The following is a 22,405-nucleotide window of genomic DNA, read 5'->3' as shown; positions in this document are numbered from 1 at the left end:
TGTTTTCAAAATTTTCAATACATTGACGTGCCCTTTGAAACAATTCATATCTACTGTCTTCATACAGAGTGCAAACCATTAAAAAGTGAGTTTCGTGTTCAATATCATTCAATTTACAAAATTTACATAGTCTTTTATTCAATGGAATCTGCGGTCTGGTGTATCTCCCTGTCTCTACAGCTAGGGGTAGCGATCCACTGCGGAATAATGCCATAGTTCGCGTTACGTTTCTTGGTAAAAGCGAGAGAGTATACTGTTCTGTTTTAACACTTTGCTTGTAAATACGGTAAGTCCTTAGCTTGTTGCCGTTAGCATTGTTTTTGTCGTCATATAAATCTTTCTCGAAATCAGCCTGGTCAAAGTTCGTTAGTTTTTCACTTATGAGGCGCATCGCCGTTTTAACTCTGATAGTGGCGTTATGAACAATATCAGCAACATGTAAATCGTTTGCAAGTTTGTCTATTTGATGATGCCACCCTTTTCGTCGCCGTGAGGCCCACGCTGCTACTTTTGATATAAGTCTATCATCGTTAACTCGTAAGATCTTATATTTTAGACGTATAGGCATGATAGTTTTTGCTTCGTATAACATGAGGTTAGTCCAAGATCTCCGCGCACCGCTGTGTTGGAGGTTCGCTTCCCAGCTGCAAGAAAGTATTTTGCAGCATTGTTCTGTACATTGTTAATTACTCTGTGGGATTTGTATCCCCAAACAGCACTACCATAGAATAAAACTGGTTCTACCATCGTCGTATAAAGTTTGTGATAAACGTTCCAGGTCATACCACCTGTCGCTATGAATTTACCAAAAAGGGCTCCCAAAGCTCTACTGGCTGATTTAGAAAGTTCTGTAACTGCCTTTTCTAGTGGTAAGAACTCATCGAACCAAAGTCCCAAATATTTGTATGAGTCAATATATTCTAAGTTGTGAGTTCCACATTCAAAATCAAAGTCTGACCGAGGTATCGAAGGATTTCTAAAATGCACTACTTTGGTTTTCGACCGATTAATTTCAAGTTTCCAGTCCTCACACCAAGACGCAACCTCATTAAGCATTCTCTGTAGTGTGTGTTCATCCGGCGCAATAACAGCTATGTCATCGGCATACAGTAGTATGCTTAACTCAATATCGTCAATCTTAATACCACAGTTTAAGTTGTTTACTCGTACATACACGCATTGGTTCAAGAATTGGATAAACATTATTTTTCACCAGTCACTTGTTTCATATGACTTTAAAAAATAAAATTATGAAAATTGTCATGAAATTTTGGCAATAGACTAAGTCTCACTCAAGAATTGGATAAACACTATTTTTCACCAGTCACTTGTTTCATATGACTTTAAAAATAAAATTATGAAAATTGTCATGAAATTTTGGTAAAAGACTAAGTCTCACGACAATATAAACCCTTGTGACAATCGATCATCAATTTCGGTCATGTTGATTTATCTAGATATCAGACATGTTTGTGTCAGACTTGAAACTTCAAGCTGATCCATTTTGCTGGGCACAGATTCTCTCTGCCCAATAAAGTTTTAAAAAATTTGAGGGGAAAGAAAAAGAATTGCCATGAAAAGTAGATTCATTGTACGGTATTGTTTGATTTTTTGAAGATATAATTTCGCAGATCCGTGCTGCAAACAGTTTCCCTTTTTCTAAAATCATATTTTTAATGATAATTGCTATAATAAAAAAAAAACTGCAAACTAAAAGCTCCCAAGAGCCTGTGTCGCTCACCTTTATCTACTGTGGTTTTGGAAATCATGTAAAATAAGTTTACAATCTTTAAAATCTTAATAAATAGATACCCCAATAATGATTGAGACCATTTTTTTTTAAATTTAGCCCAGTCGTTAAACATGTTGAATTAAAAGTAGGCCATCCCATGCAGTGTAGTCTTACAATAGATACTCATTATTTAAATTAGCGTTCAATTTGTGAGAGATCTTTGAAAAGTTTACAAAAATTTACCAAAAAATGTTAAAAATTGACTTTAAAGGGCAATTACTCCTTAAGGGGTCAATTGGCTATTTCTGGCCATGTTTGATTTATTTGTAGATCTTACTTTGCTGAACATTATTGCTATTTACAGGTTGTCTCTCTCTATAATAATATTCAAGATAATAACCAAAAATTGCAAACATTTCCTTAAAATTACCATTTCAGGGACAGCAACCAAACAATAGGTTATCTGATTCGTCTGAAAATTGCAGGGATGATAGATCTAAACCTGATAAACATGTTTACTCCTATTAATTTTCCTCTAAATGCTTTAGTTTCACAGATATAAGCCAAAAACTGCATTTACCCCCTTTTGACCGTTTCTACTTTTAACCATGGCGGCCATATGTTTGTTGGCAGGCAGGGTCGTTGGACATATTTTTAAACTAGATACCCCAATGATGATTTTGTGCAAGTTTGGTTAAATTTGACCAATTAGTTTAAGAGGAGAAGATTTTTGTAAAAGTTAACGGACGTCGATGACAATGACGACGGACGACGACTGACGCCAAGTGACGAGAGAAGTTCACTTGACCTTTCAGGTGAGCTAAAAATGGAGAGAGAAAAATACACTGATATTGGCGATAACTCCTTCAAATTCACATAATAATTATGATTAATTATGGTAGAAATAAAATGCGGATACTCTTCACATTGTGAATAAAGGGCCTGATAAGGTAAACAAAAAATGCAAATGTGCATGTTGCCGAGTATGGAATAAGAAAGAGCTACATGTTGACATAGATTTGCAATACACTTAAAAGTATGTGCATCTGACGAGTATTGTACAAGTTTCAAATAAACTTAACAATATCCACTCAATGTTTCTGGTAAATAGGGCCAGACGGACATGTACATCGTTGTGACAGTCATATCATACACCAAATATAGTAAAACTATCGCTTTAGTATATGAGAATAAACTCATCATAGAAACCAGGATTAAAATTTTGTATTTGGGCCAAACGCGCGTTTGGTCTACAAAAGACTCATCAGTGAAGCTTGAATTAAAAAAGTAAAAAAGCCAAAAAAAGTACGAAGTTGAAGAGCATAGGACTACAAATTCCTTAAAGTTTGCCAAATACAGCTATGGTTATCTATTCCTGAGGTAGAAAAGCCTTTGTTTTTCAAAAATTCGAAGTTTTGTAAACAGCTTATGTATAGTTATGACCATATCAATGATAAACAGACTCAATTACAAAAATTGAACATTGACTAATGAACCATAAAAATGAGATTAAAGTCAGATGAACCCCTCCGGACATAATCTACATCATGCAATCATTACAGACACTCCTCTTTTACATACACCACACATTGATCTATTGCTTCTTGTATTTGAGAAACTGACTAAGTTCTCAGTACAATTTAACATTTACTATTAACTATAAACGTAAAGTCAAGGTTATATGAAACCTGCCAGACATCATATACACCATGCAATCTTTAGATGCAAAAAATATAGTCCAATAAACATGAGGTCAAGGTCAGACAAAACCTACCAAGTAGACATGTACATCTAACAACGTATACATCAAATATTGTTGACCTTATTGCTTATGGTATAAAGAAAACAGGCCAAAACAGAAAAACTTTTCAATAACCGTTGAACCGTGATAATGAGGTCACGATCATATGAAACTTGCCAGATTAACATGTACACTTCAAAAAAACCAACTGAAATATGATTTATGAATTAAATGTCCCTCTTGTATCTGTCGCCTCTCTTTTTTACCTACTGCTAAACAGTATCTGAGAAACAAACTCTAATATGTAGCTTTAAAATCGATCTTTTGTTTTCAGTGCAACATGGGAGATAACTAACAACAGGAGATACAAATCAACATTAAGCTTGAAATCCATTTTTTATTGTGAAAAAGGAGATAGTTATCCATGCCAGTCTTCTACAAGAGATAATTATTATGACAAAATAAAAAAGTATCAATGTTTACTTGAATTCTATTTGCAGTCACTGTGAGAAGCTTTGTTTCTCCATTATTGGGACAAGGGAGATAACTATTGATGTATTAATATAATTCCTCCCAATCTTTTCAACATATAATGAACAGCGTAAAGCTAATTTAAAAGTAGATTTTCTTTCTTTTTAGTGCCAGATAATAATAAGTATAACTATTCACATAACCCCAGGCAAGATCATTGGCTACACTGATCTCCAGCAGAAATAAACAACTTAAGATCATTTCCCACTTCATACTACACATAATGTAATATAAAACAACACTTCCATTCAAATCATACCTGTGAGATCCAAAAGGATCAGCTCTAAAGGTGTTTTTTTTTTGCATTTTTAAAGTTTTGATTATGGATTTTACCATAAAAATTCAAAATATGTCTTTTATTTTCACAATTTCTGTGTTTCTGTCCATTACACAAAATTTCAGAAAGCGGTTTTTAATCTCGACACATTCTTCTTGAATTTCTTACTCCAATTACAATGCCGATTTTGCCATTTTAATTGAAATTTTATAGTGTGTCGTTTTATGTTGTGATGTTACACTATTGTTTCAGGTATGGGTGAAGGTTGGTACCTATTCAAACGTTTAAACCTGCTCTATTTGTTTGCACATGTCTGAAGTAAGGAACCATTTTACTGGTTGTGTTTCATAAGTGTTCTTGTTTCTCGTTTTTTTTTTATATAGATTGAACCGTTGGTTTTTCTGTTTGAATGGTTTTACACTTGTCATTTTTGGGGCCCTTTATTGCCTGCCGTTGGTGTGAGCCAAGGCTTCGTGTTGAAGATTGAATTTGACATATAATATTTTTCTTTTACATATTGCGACTTGGATGGAGAGTTGGCTAATTGACACTCATACCACATTTTCTTATATCTAAGATAAAAAGAAAAAAACTGTTTTCGATCAATAAAGCATGGACATGATCGAGTTACATAAAGAATACATATGCCAATCCAGATATAAATTTCAGACCTTTTATATGAAAGTTGTAGATTTCTAGCTCTTTCTCCTCTTGGAATATTAAGCGTATAGTAAGTTGACAGCACGGCTGCCACCACTGCATTAACGTTCATGATTAAAAAAATCTGCAACTTTCACAACAGTAAAACAAAGATTTTTAAAACACAGTCCCTAGATGTATAAAGATTTGTTCTCAATGTTAATATATTTCCATTGAATTATATTTGTGACATTTGTTTTCAACATAAAACAAGATAAGATTGTTAGGGGAATTATTAGTTTTTAAAACTCAACAAAATCTTATTCTATGCATAAAAGCAGCTTGAAAGGAGCGAATATCTGTATAAAGTATGAAAAAATATCAAATATGTATAAATCTTTTATTTTTAAAATTTAAATGAATACTTTCAATATTTTACAATATATATATATATATATATATATATTTGGTGTTTGGTACAAAAATAAGTATTTTTTGGTTTGGTACAAAAATGAGTATTTTTTGGTTTGGTATATAAAGTATCAAGTTTTTTTTAGAAATATACATGTTAAAACAAGTCATACAAGTGATTACTTCTCGAAATAAAAAAAGTATAAAAATGAGGTAGTAAAATCTGTATTTGTTAAAAACAATGAACACATTATGCGGATGGCAAGATTTGGAACAATCATCGAATCAAGGGGTATGAATAAAAAAAATCCAGTTCTTACTGCAGTGTATTAATTTATTTGTTCAGAATCAATGTTACGTATATCATTTGTTCAATGAAACACTGTTAAATACACAGAAGACAAGTTCTTGGTAAACATAAACATTGCATATTTCACAAAATTAAAGTAAAGTTAGAGCCTACAGCACTTCAATAAATTGAAGTATATCTGAACACAACTGGTGTACCATTTAAAATATTTCAAACAATCTCAAATTAAAATACTTCATAATGTAAACCAGATACCATACTGCACGAGGATAGTGAGTAAGTATATTTACAGGCGTTAACAGTCATTGATAAACAATTTAATCAAGATGTTCACCCTCATTCATTCTATGTCACTGCATATCATAGGTTTATAAAATTACAAATGTGTTTATATATCGACCCTGAAGTTTATTTAATTACAAATGTGTTTATATATTTACCATGAAGTTTTTAAAATTACAAATGTGTTTATATATTAACCATGAAGTTTTTAAAATTACAAATGTGTTTATATATTTACCATGAAGTTTTTAAAATTACAAATGTGTTGCGCATATATTACACCATGATCGAAGTTTAAATAAAAAACATAGTCATCATTGTAATACAACATTATACTTACTGTTAAGAAGAATGGTAAAGCACGCATAATTTTCAGAGGACAAACTATTTTGTTTTTTACTTGCTATATAATCAAAAGAAATGAATCAATTAATTATTTAGATTCATCATCATTTCTACAACTGCTTTTCCAAACCTACAAGTGAGTCTACTGTGACTTTTAACTAGGTAAAAAATTATTTAAGAATACAAAAAAAGTGTTCCTAATTCTATTAATACAATTGCTTAAAATATCATCAAGCTTTTTTTCTTTTTCTTTGTTTCCATTTTCTGCCACAATCCAGTCACATCTGCCCGAGCATCTGCCGACATCTCTACTATTATCTATAATGTTTTAATAAACATGTGCAAACATCTTTTCACTGATATCTATAAACATCCGTCTCCCAGTTGTAATCATGACATCTATATACAATAAGATTCTTTAGCCTAAAATGGAAATATTATATAAGTATGATAACAAGACTGCGCATGTGTGAAAAAAGAAATGTCGACTTTTCTTTCTCTCTTGAAAATTTATTTTAAAATGGAATAAGATGGACAAAAACGGAATTCAACTTGAACATTTTAAGTGATTTATGTGAAAGGAACTGTTAAATATCTATATGAGTCCAAAAAAGAAAGCCAAAAATTCAAAGAAAAGGAAAAACACGAGTGGTCAAAATGTAAGTGGTGAGAAACGAAATAAAAAGACACTGAAATCAACTCACACGCCGAATGAAAACAAAAACAATGCAAGTCAAAATAAAACCGCTAGTAATGTAATTAAAACAGCGAATATGGACACGTTTAACGTTCCAGTTTATGATTCCCCAATGATCCAACAAAATAGATCACAATTCCAACAGTATGCGTTATCGCAGCATCCGATTCAAAATCCAAATTTCACTCAACTTTCGCCAACACTACCAGCTGCCGGGTTTTACACAAGTACCCCACATAACTTACAACCTATGATGAATCCTACTATAGATGCAAATAATAAACTTGATATGCTTACCCAGAAAGTTAACGAAATTTTCAACAAAATGTCGATGATAGATGAACTGTCTAAAAAATTAACTTCGTTTGATAAAACTGTCCAAACCTTAGTGAAAACCGTCGAAAATGTAACCATAAGAGTCGATGAGGTCGAAAAGAGCATGAACTTTGTGAACGAACAATTCGAACATAATAACAACGATGTTAAAGAGGTTAAAAGTGCTTTTAATGAAATTCGATCCGAAAAAGATGCCACTAATAACACAATCTTCCGACTACAACGAGATCTAGATGACTTATATGATCGGCACATAGATCTCCAAACTAGATCAATGCGGGAGAACCTGATTTTCACTGGAATACCGCTTCATGATAAAGACGAACAAACGGAACAAACGGAAAAAATCATTGAAAACTTTATGGTCGAACAACTCAAACTAAACAGACCCGCGAAATACGAACGTGCTCATCGTTTTGGGAAGGAATATGTTGAGAGAAATAGAGATGGCTCAGTTAAATTTGCAACAAAGCCAATTGTCTGTAGATTCAGAAACTTTAAAGAACGCGAGACTGTTCGAAAAGCCGCAAGAGAGTTGAAGGATACTGGATTCGGCATTAGTGAGCAGTTTCCAAAAGAAATTAATGACAGACGAAAAACGCTATGGCCATTCTTCCAAGAAGCACGGAGACAGAGTAAAAAGGCATTCTTTAGGAGGGATCGCCTCTTCGTAGATGGACTCGAATTTTTTCCACCAGAGAAAACTGATCATCAAAACCCTGGAGTGACAAGACAACAACCGAGACGAAACTACGATGATGAAGGCGCTCGCCCCAAATTAACCCAAGGAAAAAACAACGGGAGACGTTCCAAAAAAGGACATTAGGACAACCCTGGAGGCAAAGATACAGTACGAAGTGACCAGTCAACCGATACATGTGACTTTCACCTTTGTGAATCGAATTTAACTGTAAATAAAACTGACAATATTATTAACCTGTTATGTTTAAACGTATGTGGTATTAAAAATAGATTACTTTATCCTGAATTTAAATCCCTATTGTGTAATCATGATATTATCTGTCTGACTGAAACTAAACTAGATGATTGCGACGAAATTAATTGTGATGAATTTGTTTTTAGTTTTAAAAATAGACACAAACTTTCTAACTATAGATCTGGTGGTATTGCATTGGGTTAAGAAAGAAACAGTAGATATGATAATCAGTAAAATAGGCAAAGTGTTAATAAATTCAGCGGGAAACACTTTTGGGTTTAAAGTCAGTGCAGGAAAGAAGTCAAAACATAGAAAAAATAAACCATGGTTTGACCATAATTGCAAAGCCGCTAGGTCAGAATTCCGTAAGATGAAACGAAATAAAAATAAGTCACCGTTCCACAGAGCACTTGTGTCAGATGCCGAGAAGAGATATAAAAATACAATGAATAAAGCTCATAAGAAATACAGAAGCGATTTCCGAAAGAAAATGGATGATCTAAAGCAAAAGGATGCTAAGGAATTTTGGCGACTTCTTAATGAAAACAAAAGTACAGCTCAGCCTAAGATTGATTTCGACAAATTGGTCTTATATTTCAAAGAGTTAAACAGTGATCTGAGAGATGATACAGAAGAGCAACAAATTGAAAGTACTATTTCCCACGAAGAAATAAACGATGAGTTAAATAGCAGAATTACAAAACATGAAATTCTTAAAGCGCTGAAAAATCTGAAAAATAACAAAGCATGCGCCGAAGACAAACTGATTAATGAATATTTAAAAACATCCGCACATGTTCTGATCGACATATATGTGAAAATTTTCAACCTAGTTTTCGACTCCGGAAAAATCCCAAAACAATGGGTCCAAGGAATGATAAAACCTGTCTACAAGAACAAAGGTGACAAACGCAACCCCAAAAATTACAGACCAATAACTATTGTGAGCTGTTTCGGAAAAGTCTTTACAGCGGTATTAAATGAACGCCTTAAAAGATTCTCAGAACAAACATATCTTCTTAAAGAAAATCAAAATGGTTTCCGAGAAAAATACTCAACAATTGATTGTGCGTTTCTTCTGAACTCTCTAATTGAAGTTTTACAACACTCAAAAAAGAAACTATTTTGCGCATTTGTAGACTTTGAAAAGGCCTTCGATACGGTTAATCGTAATTTCTTATGGTTTAAAATGTTGAACAACAATATAAAGGGGAAAATGTTTAATACTATTTTTAGCATGTACCAGAATATTAAATCCAGCTTGAGCTATAATGGTCAAACTTGTGAACCTTTCCCTTGTGAAATCGGTGTCAGACAAGGAGAAAATCTGTCACCGTTTTTATTTTCTTTATACTTGAATGACCTAGAAGACTATCTCATCATGGAAAATGTTTTAGGTATGAACACAATAAGTAAAGATATAGAAGAAAAACTTGGAACTTTAATGAAATTATTCATAATTCTCTACGCAGATGACACTGTTATCATGGCAGAATCACCTGACCAACTGCAACATGCACTTAACATATTTAAAAAGTATTGCGAAACCTGGAAGATGCGAGTAAATGTTGCTAAAACTAAAATCTTAATTTTTTCAAAAGGAAGAACTACAAACCTTCCACTTTTCCGATTCAACAATCATCATATTGAAACTGTAAAACACTTTAACTACTTAGGAATTATTTTCAGCAAAACAGGCAGCTTTAAACAATGCAAACAACATCTAAAGGACAAAGCAACAAGTGCAATGTACGAAGTTTTAAGGAAGGGAAGAATTCACAATCTATCAATTAAATGCCATGTAGATTTGTTTGACTTACTGGTAAAACCTATTCTGCTATATGGATGCGAAATATGGGGTTACGAAAACATAGATATACTAGAAAGAGTTCAAACTAAATTTTTTAAACTACTTTTACATCTTAAGCCATCTACTCAAAACGACTTCATTTATGGAGAACTGGGTCTGTTTCCCCTAGAAATAGATATAAACACTTAAATTATATCTTATTGGACAAAGTTAATTACCGGTAAAGAAAGTAAGCTCGCTGCTGTAATGTTTAGATACCTTTTCAAGTTAGCACAAGAAACAACATTTCGATCGCGATCGTTAGACATGATGAAAAGTATTCTAGACAATTGTGGATTCTCTTACTTATGGTCATTCCAAAACACATCACCTAACATTAAATCGATAATTAAACAAAGACTAGAAGATCGGTTTACACAGTCATGGTCAGGAAAGGTAAACGATTCGCCGAAAGCCCTGAATTATCGCCTATACAAGACATCACACAATTTCGAACACTACCTTAACGTACTTGATGAAAAAGATATAATAACAATGTCGCGGTTTAGGACAATGAACCATAAACTGCCGATTGAAAATGGTAGATGGCAAAACATTCCCCGAGAACAGAGAAAGTGTCCGTTGTGCAGAGTTGCTATAGGTGACGAATACCACTATGTAATGGAATGCAGCCGTCTTTTGACAGATAGAACACTACTTATTGACAAGAAATACCTAACGAACTTTAATGTTTTAAAATTTAATGCTATTATGAACCAAAAACAGAAATCTAAACTTCGAAAATTGTGCCAATATATTAGAATTATAAATGACAAACTGGATTCTCTCTGATGTTAACCTGTCGGCTATACTGATCATACCGTTGTAAAAAAACTCATATTTAATGCTTCCTCAACAAATGTACATGTATGCAATGTAATGTAAACTAATGTGTTTTTCTGTATACCTTTGTCCAACTTAGGTGATACCAGAATAAAATGATATATATAAAGGTTACCGGAAATATCTAGAAAAATATATTAAACCTATTGAAACTGAATGCAAATTTGTTTATTGGTTTACTATTGATAAGAAAGTCTTGCATTTACCTGAAAACGTTTTTATTGGTATAGTTTACATACCACCAGTAAATACAAATTATACATCTGAAGAAGCTTTTAATGAGATAGAAATTGAACTTCAGAGATTTTCTGAAAAATCTGATTATATTATTTTGGTAGGAGACTTTAACAGTCGCACAGCAAATTTGCCCGATTTTTATGATGAAGATGATATAGATGATTTTGAAATTGACAACCTTACTGATCAATCAGACTTTACTGATGTATATATGTTAGATGATTTAAATATACCAAGAACAAGAAATAATCCAGACAAAGTTGTAAATTGTTATGGTAGAAAGTTTCTTGAATTTTGTAAAAATAACAAAGTATTTATTTTAAACGGTAGAGTTGGCCAAGATGTTATTGGTCGGCCTACCAGTAGAAACAATAGTGTTATAGATTATATTATTTGTACTTCACACTTTTTAAGATGCATATCGAATTTTGAAATCCTTGAATTTTCGAAACTTTTTTCTGATGTTCACTCACCTTTGAAACTATCTCTTAATAGAGTGAACCCCACATTTGAACTACACACTACAGAGTTATCTTATCAAGAAGAAAATAAAATTGGAAAATGGAAATTTGAGCAAGTAAATGATTTCAAAAGTAACATAGATAAAGACAAAATAAGAAATGTTATAGATGAATTATCTATTTATAGTAATCAAGAAAATGTAACAAAATATGAAATAAATACTGCAGTTACAAATATTACTGATATTTTAATCGATTCTGCAAAAGCAACATTTGGTACACAAAATTTTAATAGAAATATGCTGAACTGTAATAAAAAGCATAATAAACAATGGTATAATTTTGATTGTAAAAGGGCAAAGAAAGAACTGAGAAAGGCACAAAGAATGTATAAACATTATGGGTCAAATTTATTTAAAGAACGATTACGACACTGTGAATATTATTATAAAAGTCTAATGGACGAAAACATTAAGAAGTATAATAGAGAAATAAGTGATAATATGAAAAAATTAAAATCCAAAAATCCCAAGGAATTTTGGAAATTATTTAACAAAGGTAGACAAAGAGAAAAAAGCAATATATCTATTGACACTTTATTTGATTTTTTTAAAGAATTGAATGAAAACAAATTTGAAGACAAGTTTGTCATCAGGAATGATTTGAACTCAAATCTTGTAAATGAGACACTGAATGGTGTAATTACCCATGACGAAATTATTAAAGCTATCAAAAAGGCGAAAAATAACAAATCGCCAGGTGAAGATAAAATAATCAATGAATATGTTGCAAATTCTCTTGACAGTATGATTGATGTATATGTTAATTTGTTTAATCTTATTTTTGATACGGGTATTCTGCCGGAGGCCTGGCTTATTGGAAACATAATACCAGTTTTCAAGAACAAAGGATGTAAATTAGACGCAAAAAATTATAGGCCTATTACTTTATTGTCATGCCTTGGTAAAATTTTTACATCTATTCTTAATGATAGATTGTGGGAATTTGTTGATGAACTTAATATCTTGAACGAAAATCAAGCAGGCTTCCGACAGGGCTACTCTACTAACGATCATATTTTTTCATTGTATGCACTCTTTGAGTTGCTATGTGTCAAACGAAAAAAATTACATTGTGCATTCGTTGACTTTGAAAAAGCCTTCGACTTTGTTCAAAGAAACTCGCTTCTGTATAAGCTTGTTTTAAATAAGATAACTGGTAAATTTCTCAGAATTGTAGAAAATTTGTATAAAGATGTAAAATCAAGAGTTGTACATAATAATGAAGCATCTGACATGTTTCTGTTAGTGATATTGGGGTCCGCCAAGGGGAAAATCTTTCTCCTTTATTATTTTCTTTATACTTAAATGATCTTCATGAATTTTTAGAAAATAGTGATTTAAAAGGTATACATTCAATTACATCTGATTTAGAAGATGAACTGGATATTTATTTTAAGATATTTGTCTTATTGTATGCTGACGACTCGATTTTACTCGCTGAGTCAAGCACAGATTTGCAATTACTTTTAAATAGTTTTTCTCAATATTGTGAAAACTGGAAACTTAAAATTAATGTTAACAAGACAAAGGTAATGATATTTTCAAAAGGTAAACCACAGAATAATTTGAAATTTTATATTAATAACGAAGAGATAGAAATTGTTAAAAACTATAAATACCTTGGTGTTATATTCTCTAGAACTGCATCTTTTTTTGCAACTAGAAAATATCTTAGAGATCAAGCTACTAGAGCTATGTATTGTGTTATTAAGAAGTGTAGATCAAACCATCTATCTATAGAATGCCAGCTCGATATGTTTGACAAAGCTGTTTTACCTATACTCTTATATGGGGCCGAAATCTGGGGATACGAAAATCTTGACATTTTAGAAAGAGTACATTTGAGTTTTTGTAAACATGTTTTACGGTTAAAAAGATCGACTCCAAATTTTATGGTTTACGGGGAATTGGGAAGATATCCGATTTCTTTATACGTTAAATTACGGATGATAAAATTTTGGTGCAACCTTCTTGATAACACACTTGATAACAAGATTTCGTCAATGTTATATAAGTTGATATATATTAATTATAATAAGTATGGAATTGAAAACAAATGGTTGTTATTTATCAAAAGTATTTTTGATAATTGTGGTATGTCAAACATTTGGCAAAATCAAGATTGTATCTCCAAAAAATGGATTGTATTAAGTATTGAACAAAAGTTAAAAGATCAGTTTAAACAAGAATGGTTTGCAAATGTAAATCAATCATCAAAAGGTTTATGTTATAAATTATTCAAAACAGAACTTAAATTTGAAAATTATATTTCAGTTTTATCGTTAAAAAATGCACTGAAACTATGTAAATTTAGATGTGGCAATCACCGTTTGCCAGTGGAGACAGGGAGGTGGCAAAATGTTCAAAGACCCGAGAGGCTATGCCACCTTTGTGAATCTGCTGACATCGGTGATGAATTCCATTATGTAATGTGTTGTCCTTTTTTCAAAAAAGAACGATATAAATATTTACCACACTATTGTTGTACAAATGTTAATATTCTTAAATTTAAAAATGTATTCACTACAGTCAATATTGTCTTACTAGAAAAATTGTGTAGATTTACAAACTTTATATCAGTGAAAGTCTGTCCTCCTCAACCTGGTTAAACTACATTTATTTATGTATATTTCACACATGCAAAATATGTTGTATTGTATATATTATCATCTCTGTAACTATGTTATTTAGTTAATGAGAATAAAGATCTATCTATCTATCTAGTTTTAGTTTTGCTGTCTTGAATGTTTTGGTTTATTTCAAATGAATCAATTTATTCGCGTGACCTCAATTATGTATGTGATTAGATTTTTATGAGTTAATGTTTGTGTGATAAAATTTATGGGAGTTATTCACATGATTTAATTTATTCGATTTATTCAGGTAATTTCATTTATGTGAGTTATTCATGTGGTCATGGTGATTAGATTTATATCAGTTGTTGATTTAGTGAGGTTTATGTGAGTTATTCCTGTGATGCTATACATAAATTGAATTTCTGTTGTGAAATACCCGATCTTGTGTATTTTGGAATAGTTTGGTGCAATATTTCAGAATTATAAACTATTAGTACTACCGGTGCTAGTGGTCGCCTCTAGTCATGCTTCAGTGATTACCTATATCATCAACCATATGTTCCTACAAAAGGGGGGTTCCACCATGTCCCCACCCCAACCCCATAAATCAGCCTCTGCAAATATGATATCACTCTCTCAAGAATGTATGTATACAAATTGAATAATGGGATTTCAGTTGAAAGATTTATAATACTTGTAATTCTCAAATTCAATTGACCAAAAAGACAATATTATAACAATCAAAACCAAGGATTAAACAAACTTTAAGACTCATAAAACCAAAAGACATTTACATCAACAGTTACAAATAAGAAATAACACGATCTCCACTAAAAACCGGGAGTGAAATCAGGTGCTCCTGAAGGGTAAGCATTTCCTGCACCGTATACGGCACCCGTCGTGTTATTTTTTTTTTGTTCAGTTCGGTAATGATGGAAGGTTATTATGAATCTAAGGAAGAATATCAGATAAATTACTTGAGTGATGACCTTAATTTGATTGATTCATAGCCCTGTCTTAGCAACTTTTGAGAAAGCAGTATTCTTCGTTCAACAAAATCAACGTAATTTGAGCTAGCTCTTGAGTAACGTATTAATTGATACACATATACTCCACATGCTGGTGCCGCTGGGATGTTGCTACACAGAAATGGAAAGTTGACTATTGGAAAATTAAAATCATCGCGTTTGTCATAAATTTTGGTATTTAACCTACCATCAGTAGTCATTTCGAGAAAAAAAGGTTAGTAAGTTCTCTTATGTTTACATCCTGAACCAGGATAAAATTCTTTGGACACAATATGATCAAAATTCAGATACTGTGTCCAAGTTTTGCTTACAGGGTTCACTCTTTGAGCCTTAGAATGTTGATGATGTGGATTATTTGGACAAAACCAGAGGACTCTAAACAGTCTGTAAAGGGGAAAGTAGGATAGAGCGATATCAAATCCTTGTAAGCAAAGCTTGGACATAGATTGCACTGAAAATTTAGCAAACAACATTCATCAACCTTTAGGCTAAAGGTAAGACGTTAAGCACGATATTGCGTCTCAAATGGTAACGTCAAATGTTTACGTTTTACGGCGATTACCGATTATTTGGGATAAGTTTTGTATTTCGCTTGCAATTTTTGTTTTGCACATCAATATGGATACTTCTTATAATGTTTTGTTGTACTGAATATGCATGGAATATTTCCCAATGAAAGTAACGTAAGCAACAAACAACAAAATATATCGTATTTGGGTAATGCATAAGCTATATGAAATAAGAAGATATATACGGTATGATAAGTGCCAATGAGACAACTCTTTACCAGAGATAAATTGACATAAAACGTAATAAAGTGCAATGTTTTCCCATTTAGATCCGAAAAGGAGGAGGATATATATTTTGCTTTAATATAAAAAGTTTGTCGGGAATTACAAGTTAAACGGGTCTTGCTTACAAAAGCCACTATACTTTCTTTAATAGCGGTACAATTAGATTGTGAAATGAAACGATTGTCAGAAAAAAAGATTAATCATTATTAATCTCATATGTTTACAAGTTTTGTATGATATGGAGAGGTATATAGCCACGCTTTAGGCCCAATTTTATTTTCACTTTCAATTCTATACACATGAATCTTATTGCAGAGAAAAAAAAAAAAAAAAAATCGCAGTCAGTTTACGATTCCCAAATTTGAAAATTTGATAAAGACGATTTGTCATCCTCTTGTGATACAAAACTTTTTCACAACTTAAGAACCTCATCTAAACGAACAAACCCAGTCAACGGATTTTTTTTAATACTTTGTGGTCTTGTTGATAGTATCTGACTATCAAGAAAATTTTATCTGAGGAACTATATACAGATGATCTACCATAAATAGCGTACCCCGAATCGACAACGTTTGAAAACGTACGAAAATCGTCCAGTGGACAAACTTGCAAGACATTTCATTTCTTAGAAAACGAAGTCGTTTTGACTACGCAAGTTTTCAAAAAGTATGTAGCTGTATTGTAAAGTTAAAGCACAATTACGGTAAAGCACTATTTAGCATGCAACTTATCTAAATTTTCAATAAATAACGTCGCAAATGACAATTTATTTGTAAAAAACGGCGAAATCCGACATTGGACATCTTGCAAGACATTTGCCAGAAGCCGTTGCATTTTTATATGTAGTGTGAGTCTTGCAAAAATTCGATTTTGATATGGTCTATGTATGTACTTATGTGAGCCGAATTTACACAAACGAAATATCATATAATCTTATATTTCAAAACCTATAAATTTTGATAACTTAACACCTTCCAAAATCTGACCATAATGAACACTATTTGTTTTTGCCAAAAAATAGCGTTGGTCGTATCAGAAACACATATCCAGTAATATTGTTATACTTTATATATAAAGCATATCATTCATTCGAATTTTCGTGGATATAACACTATTTTGAAGAACACAAACACCCCGGCTAAAGTGATTATGCGTATAGTCTGTTACGTCTGACACGCATATTTTTGACGTTTTGTCAATATGTTGTCCTTATTTTAGACTAAAGTAAAATATGATAAAACAATTTGTACTTTTTTTCGGAATAGTATTTACCTGTCTAGTCTATGGATATAAGTTTTGTGTAACTTAACTGTTATGATTTTATAGAAAAGCTGTTTATTAGTGTGGACTGGTTGATTACACGGTACTGACGCAATAACGTGCGTAACGTCTAAACTAACTAAAATTTGAAGTTGTCATGCATTTTCTAAATGTTTTACAGGCTGATAAATTGTTTTCGTACAAGTACAATATCATCAATGAAATGCAAGAAACTAATAACACTCAACGTATTTTAATCCTTACCTATCTATTCAGACCAAGGAATTCCCTTATACCTGGAGGCAAAATCCTGAAATATCAATTATAAACTATAAATATACATCATGTACATGTATTACATGTAAATATCATCTTAATTCGGAAATTATTAAAATAAACTAGGGTTCCAAAATCCTCTGGAAAAGTTGACCTTAGTAGGATATAACTATTTTTTATTGCTTTTTTGTGTGTGATATAGACTAATTGAAAGCTTTCACCAGCATGTACACAGAGTAAGTTTGTGCTATAGACTAATTGAAACCTTTCACCAGAATGAACATAGAGGATTTTTTGTGTTAAAAGCCTAGCTGGAACACCGAAGACTTATTTTTTTTAAAGGGACGCTAGCTGTTAAATTTATGCTCACCGATTTTACTCAAATTCTCATATTTGATTTAAAACAATCTAAAACATCATTGATATTGTTATCTCAATGCTCTTCAACTTCGTACTTTATTTGGCTTTTTTTTTTTTTTTTTTTTGCTTTTTTTTTTTTTTTTTTTTTAACTTTTTTGGATTCGAGCGTAACTGATGAGTCTTTTGTAGACGAAACGCGCGTCTGGCGTATATATAAAATTTAGTCCTGGTATCTATGATGAGTTTATTTACAACCACTGGGTCGATGCCACTGCTGGTGGAGATTTATTTCCCCGAGGGTATCACAAGCCCAGTAGTCAGCACTTTTTGTGCTGACATGAATTATCATTGATATTGTTATATTTATAAATTAACTGTTTACAAAATTTTGAATTTTTTGAAATACTAAGGCTTTTTACCTCAGGCGTAGATTACCTTAGCTGTATTTGGCAACACTTTTAGGAATTTTGAATCTCAATGCTCTTCAACTTCGTACTTTATTTGGCTTTTTTTTTAAACTTTTTTGGATTCGAGCGTAACTGATGAGTCTTTTGTAGACGAAACGCGCGTCTGGCGTACATATACAATTTAGTCCTGGTATCTATGATGAGTTTATTTACAACCACTGGGTCGATGCCACTGCTGGTGGAGATTTATTTCCCCGAGGGTATCACAAGCCCAGTAGTCAGCACTTTTTGTGCTGACGTGAATTATCATTGATATTGTTATATTTATAAATTAATTTTACAAAATTTTGAATTTTTTGAAATACTAAGGCTTTTCTACCTCAGGCGTAGATTACCTTAGCTGTATTTGGCAACACTTTTAGGAATTTTGGATCTCAATTCAACTTCGTACTTTATTTGGCTTTTTTTTTAAACTTTTTTGGATTCGAGCGTAACTGATAAGTCTTTTGTAGACGGAACGCGCGTCTGGCGTATATATAAAATTTAGTCCTGGTATCTATGATGAGTTTATTTATCCAAATTATAAAAAGTCTAAAACAAACAATTAACAGGGAAAGGGCTCCATAAAATGTAGCTTCGTTTACTGTTTTTTTTTTATAGTCTAGATGCTATCTAGCTAACTATCTAGTTGACCTCCGATGGCCACATAAGCGATAAAAACATAATAAAATTGAGAATGGAAATGGGGAATGTGTCAAAGAGACAACAACCCGACCAAATAAAAAACAACAGCAGAGGGTCACCAACAAGTATTCAATGTAGCGAGAAATTCCCGCACCCGGAGGCGTCCTTCAGCTGGCCCCTAAACAAATATATACTAGTCCAGTGATAATGAACGCCATACTAATTTCCAAATTGTACACAAGAAACTAAAATTAAAATAATACAAGACTAACAAAGGCCAGAGGCTCCTGACTTGGGACAGGCGCAAAAATGCGGCGGGGTTAAACATGTTTGTGAGATCTCAACCCTCCCCCTATACCTCTAACCAATGTAGAAAAGTAAACGCATAACAATACGCACATTAAAATTCAGTTCAAGAGAAGTCCGAGTCTGATGTATAGAATGTTATGGTCAATTCACTTAAATATGTCTATTTACATTATGATTGATAAAATCTCATTTCCTAATTAAATAGAAAACAATTGCCTTTCATTCAACCAATAAAATCTTGATTTCCAAATCTAACAGAGAACTGCACATAGATATTATAAACATAGATATTAATAGATATCTAAACTCGTGCAATTTGATTTTTCTAGGTCTGTTTAATTTCATATTATAGATCAAAATATATGTTAACCATCGTTTCTACCTGTATAAGAATGATTTTTTTGTGGATCGAACCAGTCAATCAAGTGATTTACCTTTGTTTCACTTTCAAAGTTGACATTCTTTTCCTTTAAATAACTGAACACAGACAGTGCATGCTTTATTCATCTCTAGCTAACGAATTGAATTGAAGTTCATATGAATATGGATTTAATGAGGTCGAATTATTCACTTGCAAGTGAAAAATTCATCATCAATGTTTCTTATCTTATTTTGACAAAATTGAACCATACTGGCTGATAAAAGCGAATGATTATTTCACTACTTCAATTTCATAAATGATTGAACCAAAAATAATCGTATTTTAGATTTTTTTCTATATCTCGTAGCTAGTGCTCTTTTTCCTTATTCTATTTTTATTAAGGATATTGCAAAAAATAGAAAAAGCAAAAATAACTTGTCTCTCAAAGACAAACATATACATGGTTTCTCATACACAGAAAATAGGACTAATTTGATAAAGGTATAGGATTTTTTTCTTCATATTATTTAAAGAATAATTATATAGTCCAAATAATTATGATATCTTGAAAGGCTTTTTTTTGGCAGTGGCTATTTTGACGAATCTGATTAAAATATCCTTATTCAAACCAGCAAGATAGCCTATTCTATATAGACATGGCTGATTTGCCAGCACCAGCTATATAGTGAATTTGTTAATTTGTAGGTTCTTTGTGATTAGTGAAATTTGATATTTACTTTTGAAAGTAATATGAAAATGTGCACTGTCAACATAAAAGAATCAAATAATTACTAGTGTACCAGTAGTTAAATAAGTAAACAGCTAATTACATCGTTTGAAACACATATAATGGTTTAAAAACATTTATCAGTCAAAGTATAAATAACTATTAGAATGTATAACAAGAAAAGATAAAAACAAAATAAAGATATTGAGCATTCATTTGTTGCAATGAATTCATATCTTAACATGTAGTTGTAATTAATATTGTTAAAACCAGTCGGTGAAAGTCCCATTGCATCATATTTTGATAAAATATTATACAATATAACAAAGTCAATCACATAGCTTCAAAAATAAAAAAATAAATGTTTAAATTTAACTTGCTTTTGAAAATAACAGTCAGTTATTTGTGTAAACAAAATAGTTTTTAACTTTGCTTTCGCTTACCTGATGCCAGCAAAATAACATATTTTTCTATTTTTTCAGAACCAACAACAAATTCACTAAATATTTATGGTGCCGGTCAAATACCCATTTCTATAGTAATTGGCTATTTTTCCGCCTTAATTTAAGATATTTTAATCAGCGCCGGGAAAATAACAAAATTGCTGTTTTGTCGGTGCCGGCAAAATAGTTACTGCCTTTTTATTTCTGTGATGTCTTCATACAATGTCATAGGAAAGCGTCACAGAAAAAAATGACAAAATAGCCTTTTAATTAAGACGTCATAATTATTTGGACTAAAGAATAATGTATGTGAAAATAAGGGATGCACTCAGGAGATTTAAAGGAGTCAGCTTGTCCTTAAAACTGATGCATGTAACAAATTCACAATGTAAATCAGAATTACATGCGAGCTGACAGTATCATACAGATTTTGTTAGTTATCTTAGAGGAAATTTAATTCTTCAATTAGAATTTGTATTGCAATAAAACTTACAAAGGCTGAAATTCATCTTCTTCCATAAATAAATTCTGTAATCGTTTCCCAGCTTCAGCATATGGTCCATCTTCTGGAGCTTCTTCCACAACCTTGTCAATTGTGGTAAGAAGAGCAATTAATTTAGTCTGCACGATTCGATAACAGGACAGGCTGGTTCTTACAGAATCATCACCTATATGAAGATACGAATGATAGACAGATACTATCGAACTCCTATAGAAATGTTCATAATCGGTATAAGACGAATCGTTTTCGAGTACTGCATTAATAAGAGGTTTGCACGCGTGGCTTTCGAGATCTTGCCATTTCACCAACTCAATCTCAAATGCTTCAAGGCTATTCGGCTGGCATGTTGGACATGGAAGATCGTACGTCGGATCTAAGTTTAAAATGTTTTCAAATCCAACCGGTAATACTAAAGCTGGTGCTTGTTGTGGCATTGTCAATCTCTTAATTATGGAAACTGTCACTTTACAGAACAAAGAACGTGTTTAGAAGGGGTCTTTTGAAAAGGGTGAATAAGACGAACTCCGAGGCTTTGAAACAACCTTTCCTTGTCTCTGTTAGACTGGGATCCCGCTACATGTATGTATAATCACCTTGTTCTATATGCTCATAACATAAAAGTCACACTATAATAATTAGAGTTAAAAGTCGTTCTTATCCAATCACAGAACTTCACAATTAAAAAGTATATTTCTCATGTGAATTAAAACATCCAGTTACTATCCAACAACTGTCTCTGTTAGCTTCCACTATAAAATTACCTCTTCTTTATATCATCCAAACAATATGATAGACATAATCTTAATCTTAAAACTTATCCTTAAAATTAGTCAGTTAGCCGTTAAGATATTGTATTTAAAAATTTTAATGCCGCAGGATTTCTCTACCTGTGACGTAAATCTTTTGTTCAAACTCTCCATTATTTTTCAGGAATGGAGATTAATTTTCTATTGTCCGTCTTCATCGTTTTGGGGATTTCTCTAATTAA

General features: G+C 32.0%; 1 long non-coding RNA gene across 1 annotated transcript; it reads right to left on the bottom strand.

Moving 5' to 3' along the window:
- Window positions 1-6,095: 6,095 nt before the first annotated feature.
- On the bottom strand, window positions 6,096-22,276 carry LOC143082294 (uncharacterized). Its single transcript, XR_012980337.1, has 3 exons — window positions 21,409-22,276; window positions 17,613-17,658; window positions 6,096-6,691 (listed from the first exon to the last, which is right to left on the bottom strand). It is a non-coding gene; the product is annotated as an uncharacterized LOC143082294 (long non-coding RNA).
- Window positions 22,277-22,405: the final 129 nt, after the last annotated feature.

This window comes from Mytilus galloprovincialis, chromosome 7, assembly GCF_965363235.1.
Source record: "Mytilus galloprovincialis chromosome 7, xbMytGall1.hap1.1, whole genome shotgun sequence".
Taxonomy (NCBI): domain Eukaryota; kingdom Metazoa; phylum Mollusca; class Bivalvia; order Mytilida; family Mytilidae; genus Mytilus; species Mytilus galloprovincialis.
The sequence above is the reverse complement of the archived record's forward strand: the minus strand, read 5'-3'. Positions and strand labels throughout refer to the sequence as shown.